We start from the raw sequence: 10389 nt of genomic DNA, 5'->3' as shown, positions 1-10389 counted from the left end.
AAAGGGGGCCTAGTAAGGCAGGAGGCTCTAAACCTGGTGGGATAGGCAACTGCCAACCAACGAAGGCAGAGGGCTGCAATCCAAGCAGGGCAGGAGACTGCAAACGGACCAGCTAACTTAGGGCCTAGCATGGCAGGGGACTCTAAGGCTGGCAGGCTAGGATGCTGTGTACCCAATAAGGCGGGGATCTGCGGTCCGTGCAGTGCAGGATACTGAAGACCTGACGACAAAGCGAACATGTGTCCTAGCTAGGTAGGACATTTTTTTTATTTTTCCTTTATTTAACTGGACAAGTCAGTTAAGAACAAATACCTAGGGCCTGGCAGAGCAACAAACTCAGGGGCTACTAGTACAGGGAACTGTGGACTAGAACAACAGAGGACTGGGGGCCTAGCACTATTGCAGGAGTCCAAGAACCGGGTAGAAAGGGAACTCCAACCCATTCTGACCCTGCCATGAAGGATGGAGACTCTAACCCTGCTGTGGAGTAGAGGTCTTCACAGATCCACCTGCATCCGAATACCCGAGCCCCAATCCTGGACCCGAGTGGGTCCGGATCCATAATTCTAAATAATTTTCAATTAAGGTATCTATACTTTTACTCAAGTATGACATAGAAGTATCAGTGTTACTGTCCACAATCAAAAAGTAATCAGAAAACGTGCGTCTTCTCGAATTGTACAACAATAACACTGACCTGAGTGGGTGAGTGCAATGTCCAGATGCGCATCTCCGAGCTCTGATTGGTTGGGAATGGCAGGTCTATGATGGGTGAGTGACAACTAGTTCAACTCTGCAGCCAAACTACCTAGACTCAATAAGAGAAACTAAGGGGACTGTGAGGGGGAGTTAGGTGGAGAGAAGGGGAGCAGGACAGCCTATTTACACTTGTATTGATCAAGATAAAGACTAGAGGTTGACCGAGTATGATTTTTCAACGCCGATACCAATACGATTATTGGAGGACCAAAAAAAGCCGATAACGATTAATCGGCTGATTTCTTTTTTTGACAAGGTACCTGTGGAGGTTGTACCTAGGGAGAGCTGGCAGTGTCGGGGAGATGGGCCGAAGAATGGAGGAGGTGGAGCACTGCTTGATCCGTCCATTATCCACTCCACTCTGTATGATGACAGACACATTTCTATTACTTAAGAAAACTGATGTTACCTCCTCCAACAGCTCATGCAGCCTAAATATTTCTCCATACAGTGCCTTAATCTCCCTCATGTTTCCTCGCTCAGTTCTCCATGTCGCTCTAGCCAATCTCCAATGGGCGAGGTCAAGATCATGGATATCCTCCCGCATGCGTAGTTCAACCTGGGTCCCCTTCTCATTGGGCCTCTTCTTTTTCCTCTTTTTTGGGTTTGAATCTGTGTTTTCCTTGCCCTGCCTACGCACCTTTGGGCCATGAAGGACATTTAGAATAGAACATGTTATATTTTATTTTGCTCATTGGGTTATTATGTGCATTCCATTGATATAGAGCAGTGGTTCCCAAACGTTTTAATGTCCCGTACCCCTTCAAACATTCAACCTCCAGCTGCGTACCCCCTCTAGCACCAGGGTCAGCGCACTCTCAAATGTTGTTTTTTGCAATTTTTTTCATGTATTTTTATTTCACTTTATTTAACCAGGTATGCTAGTTGAGAACAAGTTCTCATTTACAACTGCAACCTGGCCAAGATAAAGCAAAGCAGTGTGACACAAACAACACAGAGTTACATATGGAGTAAACAAACATACTTTCAGTAACACAATAGAGAAAAAATTGTCTATATACAGTGTGTGCAAATGAGGTAAGGCAATAAATAGGCCATAGTGGCAAAATAATTACAATTTAGCAATTAAACACTGGAGTGATAGATGTGCAGAAGATGAATGTGCAAGTAGAGAGACTGTGGTGCAAAGGAGCAAAAAAATAAAATAAAATAACAGTATGGGGATGAGGTGGTTGGATGGGCTATTTACAGATGGGCTATGTACGGGTGCAGTGATCTGTGAGCTGCTCAGACAGCTGGTGCTTAAAGTTAGTGAGGGAGATATGAGTCTCCAGCTTCAGTGATTTTTGCAATTCATTCCAGACATTGGCAGCAGAGAAGGAAAGGCGGCCAAAGGTTGAATTGGCTTTGGGGGTGACCAGGGAAATACACCTGCTGGAGCGCGTGCTACGGGTGGGTGCTGCTATGGTGACCAGTGAGCTGAGATAAGGCGGGCTTTACCTAGAAAATACTTATAGATTACCTGGAGCCAGTAGGTTTGGCGACAAATATGAAGCGAGGGCCAGCCAACGAAAGCATACCAGTCGCAGTGGTGGGTAGTATATGGGGCTTTGGTGACAAAACGAATGGCACTGTGATAGACTACTTCCAATTTGCTGAGTAGAGTGTTGGAGGCTATTTTGTAAATGACATTGCTGAAGTCGAGGATCGGCAGGATAGTCAGTTGTACGAGGGTATATTTGGCAGAATGAGTGAAGGAGGCTTTGTAGCGTATTAGGAAGCCGATTCTAGATTTAATTTTGGAATGGAGATGCTTAATGTGAGTCTGGAAGGAGAGTTTACAGTCTAACCAGACACCTAGGTATTTGTAGATGTCCACATATTCTAAGTCAGAACCGTCCAGAGTAGTGATGCTGGACGGGTGGGCAGGTGCGGGCAGAGTTCGGTTGAAGAGCATGCATTTAGTTTTACTTGCATTTAAGAGCAGTTGGAGGCCACGGAAGGAGAGTTGTATGGCATTTAAGCTCATCTGGAGGTTAGTTAGCCCAGAGTCCAAAGAAGGAACAGAAGTATACAGAATGGTGTCGTCTGCTTAGAGGTGGATCAGAGAATCACCAGCGGCAAGAGTGACACCTCCGATTTGACCCACTGAACTCTGTCTGAGTAGTAGTTGGTGAACCAGGCGAGGCAGTCATTTGAGAAACCAAGGCTGTTGAGTCTGCTGATAAGAATGTGGTAATTGACAGAGTCAAAAGCCTTGGCCAGGTCTATGAATACAGCTGCACAGTATTGTCTCTAATTGATGGCGGTTATGATATCGTTTAGGACCTTGAGCGTGGCTGAGGTGCACCCATGACCAGCTCGGAAACCAGATTGCATAGCGTAGAAGGTACGGTGGGATTCGAAATGCTCAGTGATCTGTTTGTTAACTTGGCTTTCGAAAACCTTAGAATGGCAGGGTAGGATAGATGTAGGTCTGTAGCCGTTTGGGTCTAGAGTGTCTCCCCCTTTGAAGAGGGGGATGACCGTGGCAGCGTTCCAATCTTTGGGGATCTCTGACGATACAAAAGAGAGGTTGAACAGGCTAGTAATGGGGGTTGCAACACTTTCGGCTGATCATTTTAGAAAGAGAGGGTCCAGATTGTCTAGCCCGGCTGATTTGTAGGGGTCCAGTTTTTGCAGCTCTTTCAGAACATCAGGTATCTGGATTTTGGTGAAGGAGAAATGGGGGAGGCTTGGGCAAGTTGCTGTGGGGGGTGCAGGGCTGTTGACCAGGGTAGGGGTGGCCAGGTGGAAAGCATGGCCAGCCGTAGAAAAATTCTTATTGAAATTCTCAATTATTGTGGATTTATCGGTGGTGACAGTGTTACCTAGCCTCATTGCAGTGGGCAGCTGGGAGGAGGTGCTCTTATTCTTCAAGGATTTTACAGTGTCCCAGAACTTTTTGGAGTTTGTGCTGCAGGTTGCAAATTTCTGTTTGAAAAAGCTAGCCTTTGCTTTCCTGACTGCCTGTGTATATTGGTTCCTAACTTCCCTGAAAAGTTGCATATCGTGGGGGCTATTTGATGCTAATGCCGTGCGCCACAGGATGTTTTTGTGCTGGTCAAGGGCAGTCAGGTCTGGAGTGAACCAAGGGCTTTTTCTGTTCCTGGTTCTAAATGTTTTCAATAGGGCATGCTTATTTAGAATTGTGAGGAAAGCACTTTTAAAGAATAACCAGGCATCTTCTACTGACTGAATGAGGTCAATATCCTTCCATGATACCGGGGCCAGGTCGATTAGAAAGGCCTGCTTGCTGAAGTGTTTTAGGGAGCGTTTGACAGTGATGAGGGGTGGTTGTTTGACCGCAGACCCATTACGGACGCAAGCAATTAGGCAGTGATCACTGAGATCCTGGTTGAAGACAGCAGAGGTGTATTTGGAGGGCAGGTTGGTTAGGATGATATCTATGAGGGTGCCTGTGTTTACGGATTTGGGGTTGTTCATTGATAATTTGTGTGAGATTGAGGGCATCAAGCTTAGATTGTAGGATGGCTGGGGTGTTAAGCATGTCCCAGTTTAGGTCACCTAACAGCACGAGCTCTGAAGATAGATGGGGGGCAATCAATTCACATATGGTGTCCAGGGCACAGCTAGGGGAAGAAGGAAGCGGCAACGGTGAGAGACTTGTTTCTGGAAAGGTGGATTTTTAAAAGTATAAGCTCAAATTGTTTGGGCACAGACCTGGATAGTAAGACAGAACTCTGCAGGCTATCTCTGCAGTAGATTGCAACATCGCCCCCTTTGGCAGTTCTATCTTGTCGGAAAATGTTATAGTTAAGGATGGAAATTTCAGGGTTTTTGGTGGCCTTCCTAAGCTAGGATTCAGACAGCTTGATCATCAGGGTTGGCGGAGTTTGCTAAAGCAGTGAATAAAACAAACTTAGGGAGGAGGCTTCTAATGTTAACATGCATGAAACCAAGGCTTTTACACAGTTACAAAAGTCAACAAATGAGAGGGCCTGGGGAATGGGAGTGGAGCAAGGCACTGCAGGGCCTGGATTAACCGCTACATCACCAGAGGAGCAGAGGAGGAGTAGGATAAGAGTACGTCTAAGGGCTATAAGAACTGGTCGTCTAGTACGTTCGGAACAGAGAGTAAAAGGAGCAGGTTTCTGGGCGCGGGAGAATAGATTCAATACATAATGTACAGTCGTGGCCAAAAGTTTAAAAAATGACACAAATATAAATTTTCACAAAGTCTGCTGCCGCCGTTTGTATGATGGCAATTTGCATATACTCCAGAATGTTATGAAGAGTGATTAGATAAATTGCAATTAATTGCAAAGTCCCTCTTTGCCATGCAAATGAACTGAATCCCCCAAAAACATTTCCACTGCATTTCAGCCCTGCCACAAAAGGACCAGCTGACATCATGTCAGTGATTCTCTCATTAACACAGGTGTGAGTGTTGATGAGGACAAGGCTGGAGATCACTCTGTCATGCTGACTGAGTTAGAATATCAGACTGGAAGCTTCAAAAGGAGGGTGGTGCTTGGAATCATTGTTCTTCCTCTGTCAACCATTGTTACCTGCAAGGAAACGCGTGCCATCATCATTGCTTTGCACAGAAAGTGCTTCACAGGCAAGGATATTGCTGCCAGTAAGATTGCACCTAAATCAACCATTTATCGGATCATCAAGAACTTCAAAGAGAGCGGTTCAATTGTTGTGAAGAAGGCTTCTGGGCGCCCAAGAAAGTCCAGCAAGCGCCAGGTCCGTCTCCTAAAGTTGATTCAGCTGCGGGATCGGGGCACCACCCGTACAGAGCTTGCTCAGGAATGGCTGCAGGCAGGTGTGAGTGCATCTGCACGCACAGTGAGGCGAAGACTTTGAGGATTTGCCTGGTGTCAAGAAGGGCAGCAAAGAAGCCACTTCTCTCCAGGAAAAACATCAGGGACAGACTGATATTCTGCAAAAGGTACAGGGATTGGACTGCTGAGGAGTGGGGTAAAGTCATTTTCTCTGATGAATCCCCTTTCTGATTGTTTGGGGCATCCGGAAAAAAGCTTGTCCGGAGAAGACAAGGTGAGCTCTACCATCAGTCCTGTGTCATGCCAACAGTAAAGCATCCTGAGACCATTCATGTGTGGGGTTGCTTCTCAGCCAAGGAAGTGGGCTCACTCACAATTTTGCCTAAGAACCAGCCATGAATAAAGAATGGTACCACACATCCTCCGAGAGCAACTTCTCCCAACCATCCAGGAACAGTTTGGTGACGAACAATGCCTTTTCCAGCATGATGGAGCACCTTGCCATAAAGCAAAAGTGATAACTCAGTGGCTCAGGGAACAAAACATCGATATTTTGGGTCCATGGCCAGGAAACTCCCCAGACCTTAATCCCATTGAGAACTTGTGGTCAATCCTCAAGAGGCGGGTGGACAAACAAAAACCCACAAATTCTGACAAACTCCAAGCATTGATTACGCAAGAATGGGCTACCATCAGTCAGGATGTGGCCCAGAAGTTAATTGACAGCATGCCAGGGCAGATTGCAGAGGTCTTGAAAAAGAAGGGTCAGCACTGCAAATATTGACTCTTTGTTTCAACTTCATGTAATTGTCAATAAAAGCCTTTGACACTTATGAAATGCTTATAATTTGACTTCAGTATTCCATAGTAACATCTGACAAAATATCTAAAGACACTGAAGCAGCAAACTTTGTGGAAATTAATATTTGTGTCATTCAAAACTTTTGGCCACGACTGTACAGGTGTTTACTCTACATGACAGCTGCATCTCCACCCACTGTGGTGGTCTGAGGAGAGGGGTCACTGTGTTTTTGGTTACTTACAGTTGTTAACCCACCATTGAACCACAGAGCTAGTAGGTAATGTTCAATTGAAGTGTGTGTGTAATTACTTCAGTATTCCATAGTGACATCTTACAAAAATATTTAAAGACACTGAAGCAGCAAACTTTGTGAAAATTAAGATTTGTGTCATTCTCAAAACTTTTGGCCATGACTGTACAGACAAAGGTATGGTAGGATGTGAATACAGTTCAGGTAAACCTAGGCATTGAGTGGCGATGAGAGAGGTATTGTCTCTAGAGACATGAATTTATCCAGGTGAGGTCACCGCATGTGTGGGAGGTGGGACAAGAGGGTTAGTTGAGGCATATTGAGGAGGGCTGGAGGCTCTACAGTGAAATAAGACAATCACGAACCAAAACAGCAATGGATAAGGCATATTGACATTAGGGAGAGGCATGGTAAGCCGAGTGATCATAGGGTCCAATGCGTAGCTGGACGGGCTAGAGACACGGCGATTCAGACAGCTAGCGGCCGGGGCTAGCAGAAGGGCCTTAGAGGGACGTCGCAACGGAGGAAGTCTGTTGTTGTAGCCCCCTCGTTTGGTTACGCCGGCAGACCAGTCGTGATGGATCAGCAGGGGTCCGTGTAGTAAAAGGGGTCCAGGCCAATTGGCAAAATAGGTATTGTAGCCCAAGGAGTGGCTGATGGACCTCTTCAGCTAGCCGGGAGATGGGCCTAGCATAGGCTAGCTCCAGGTTAATTGGTGCTTTCGTCGAGACAGAGTCGTTAGCCAGGAGAAGCCAATCGGATAGCAGCTAGCTAGCTGCGGTGATCCAGGTGAAGAGGTTCAGAGCTTGCGGTAGGAATCCGGTGATATGGAGAAAAAGGAATCAAATAAGCTCTGTGTTGAAATACGCTGTACAGACTGGCAGGAGTTGTCCTGGCTAAAGGTTAGCTGATGAACACTAGCAGTGGCTAGCTGACTACTAGCTAGTTAGCTGGCTAGCTTCTGTTGGGGGTTCCGGTTCTAAAGTAAAGAAAATAGCAGATCCATACCACATTGGGTGAGGCGGTTTGCAGGAGAGTATGTTGAAGTTGGGGTTAAGAAAAATATATGCGAAGAAAAAAGATATATATAAATATATATACATTTACATTTACGTCATTTAGCAGACGCTCTTATCCAGAGCGACTTACAAATTGGTGCATTCACCTTATGATATCCAGTGGAACAACCACTTTACAATGGGGGGGGGGGTTAGAAGGATTACTTAATCCTATCCCAGGTATTCCTTAAAGAGGTGGGGTTTCAGGTGTCTCCGGAAGGTGGTGATTGACTCCGCTGTCCTGGCGTCGTGAGGGAGCTTGTTCCACCATTGGGGTGCCAGAGCAGCGAACAGTTTTGACTGGGCTGAGCGGGAACTGTGCTTCCGCAGAGGTAGGGAGGCGAGCAGGCCAGAGGTGGATGAACGCAGTGCCCTTCTTTGGGTGTAGGGACTGATCAGAGCCTGAAGGTACAGAGGTGCCGTTCCCCTCACAGCTCCGTAGGCAAGCACCATGGTCTTGTAGCAGATGCGAGCTTCAACTGGAAGCCAGTGGAGTGTGCGGAGGAGCGGGGTGACGTGAGAGAACTTGGGAAGTTTGAACACCAGACGGGCTGCGGCGTTCTGGATGAGTTGTAGGGGTTTGATGGCACAGGCAGGGAGCCCCGCCAACAGCGAGTTGCAGTAATCCAGACGGGAGATGACAAGTGCCTGGATTAGGACCTGCGCCGCTTCCTGTGTGAGGCAGGGTTGTACTCTGCGAATGTTGTAGAGCATGAACCTACAGGATCGGGTCACCGCCTTGATTTTAGCGGAGAACGACAGGGTGTTGTCCAGGGTCACGCCAAGGCTCTTAGCACTCTGGGAGGAGGACACAATGGAGTTGTCAACCGTGATGGCGAGATCATGGAACGGGCAGTCCTTCCCCGGGAGGAAGAGCAGCTCCGTCTTGCTGAGGTTCAGCTTGAGGTGGTGATCCGTCATCCACACTGATATGTCTGCCAGACATGCAGAGATGCGATTCACCACCTGGTTATCAGAAGGGGGAAAGGAGAAGATTAATTGTGTGTCGTCTGCGTAGCAATGATAGGAGAGACCATGTGAGGATATGACAGAACCTAGTGACTTGGTGTATAGCGAGAATAGGAGAGGGCCTAGAACTGAGCCCTGGGGGACACCAGTGGTGAGAGCACGTGGTGCGGAGACGGATTCTCGCCATACCACCTGGTAGGAGCGACCTGTCAGGTAGGACGCAATCCAAGAGTGAGCCGCGCCAGAGATGCCCAACTCGGAGAGGGTGGAGAGGAGGATCTGATGGTTCACAGTATGAAAGGCAGCAGATAGGTCTAGACCACTTTAGAAAAGGAAGACATATATTTAGCATACAGATTGGGACTTACAGTGAGGCTGGGGAGTTGTGAGAAGTTGTGAGGCTGGGGTGTTGTGAGCCTGGGGAGTTTGGGAATCGTCCCGTGCAGTCTGATTGGCTAGAAAATGAAAATAATGACAAATATGCAGTCAGTAATAAGGGGGGTAGAGGTTATCATGACACAAGCTTGTAATTTTCAATCTTAGAAAAGCTCATATGTCAAAATGATGATTTTTAAAGCACTGGAGTTTTGACTTTATGAAGGTGGTGAGAAAGAAATTAGATTCTAACCATTCTTATGATGAGCCTTGGGAAGGAGAACTTTCCCATAGGTTACTTAATTACTGTAATCCTGAAAAATAGACACTATGACTTAGAAATCTTACATTATTTAAATCATCTCAATTCAATTGTTCCACTAAATAAGCCTACTTACACTAAATCACAAGTGGTCACAACTACTTACCACCAAACACTTCAAAATAACCATCCAAGATATAGCAATGATTTTGAACCCGAATTGAACTCTTAAGTGACAAGTTGCCGTAAAGTGACAATAATGCTATGGTCAACCATTTAAGCTGTAAACATCTCTAAACACAGTTTTTTTTTATGACATAAAGATTGTGATGTAATGTGATACTATGGGAGACCACACCCACCCAGACAGACAACCAATCACCAGACCAGAGCCATATAAGCCTATTTTCAGTTTTTTTACAAAAACTATTTTGTTATTTGTTTCATTAGTCCATTGCGAAATGCATCATACAGCTCAGGTCTGTGTTTTGAAAGTTAAACATCTTGAAAACTCGATTGCTGATATGCAAAACATTTTGGGACTATATCAACAGTGGACTAATGAAACAAATACCAAAAGATAGTTTTGGGGTGGAGTTTTCCTTTAACCAATTAACCCACTTCTATGCTTGAAATACAATATATCTCATCAAAATAATAAAAACCACACTGTAACAATGTGTATAACTGCACAACTACTGTCAATGATACTGTACATATTGAGTTGGTGTCTTCTGATCATCCAAGAGACATTCTGGTTATGTCCTAAAATGGCACCCTATTCACTACATTGTGCACTACTTTTGACCCGGGTTGATAGGGCTTTGGTCAAAAGTAGCGCACATTGTAGGGAATAGTGTGCCATTTGGGATGCATGCTAGGACTATGTAAAAATCACTTTAGACCTCTTCCCCTACAGGCTAATTACTAGTGGGGTACCTGTAAAGAGTAGGCTATCTATGTGAATAAGCACGATTTGCCAAGGCAGGATACTCTGCCCCCTATCCCTGTTTGGGATAGGGGGCAGTATTTTCACGGCCGGATGAAAAAAACGTACCCGATTTAAACTGGTTACTACTCTTGCCCAGAAACGAGAATATGCATATAATTAGTAGATTTGGATAGGAAACACTCTAAAGTGTCTAAACCTGTTTGAATGG

Source organism: Salmo trutta, chromosome 12 (genome assembly GCF_901001165.1).
Source record: "Salmo trutta chromosome 12, fSalTru1.1, whole genome shotgun sequence".
NCBI classification, from domain to species: domain Eukaryota; kingdom Metazoa; phylum Chordata; class Actinopteri; order Salmoniformes; family Salmonidae; genus Salmo; species Salmo trutta.
This window is presented reverse-complemented; position numbering follows the sequence as displayed.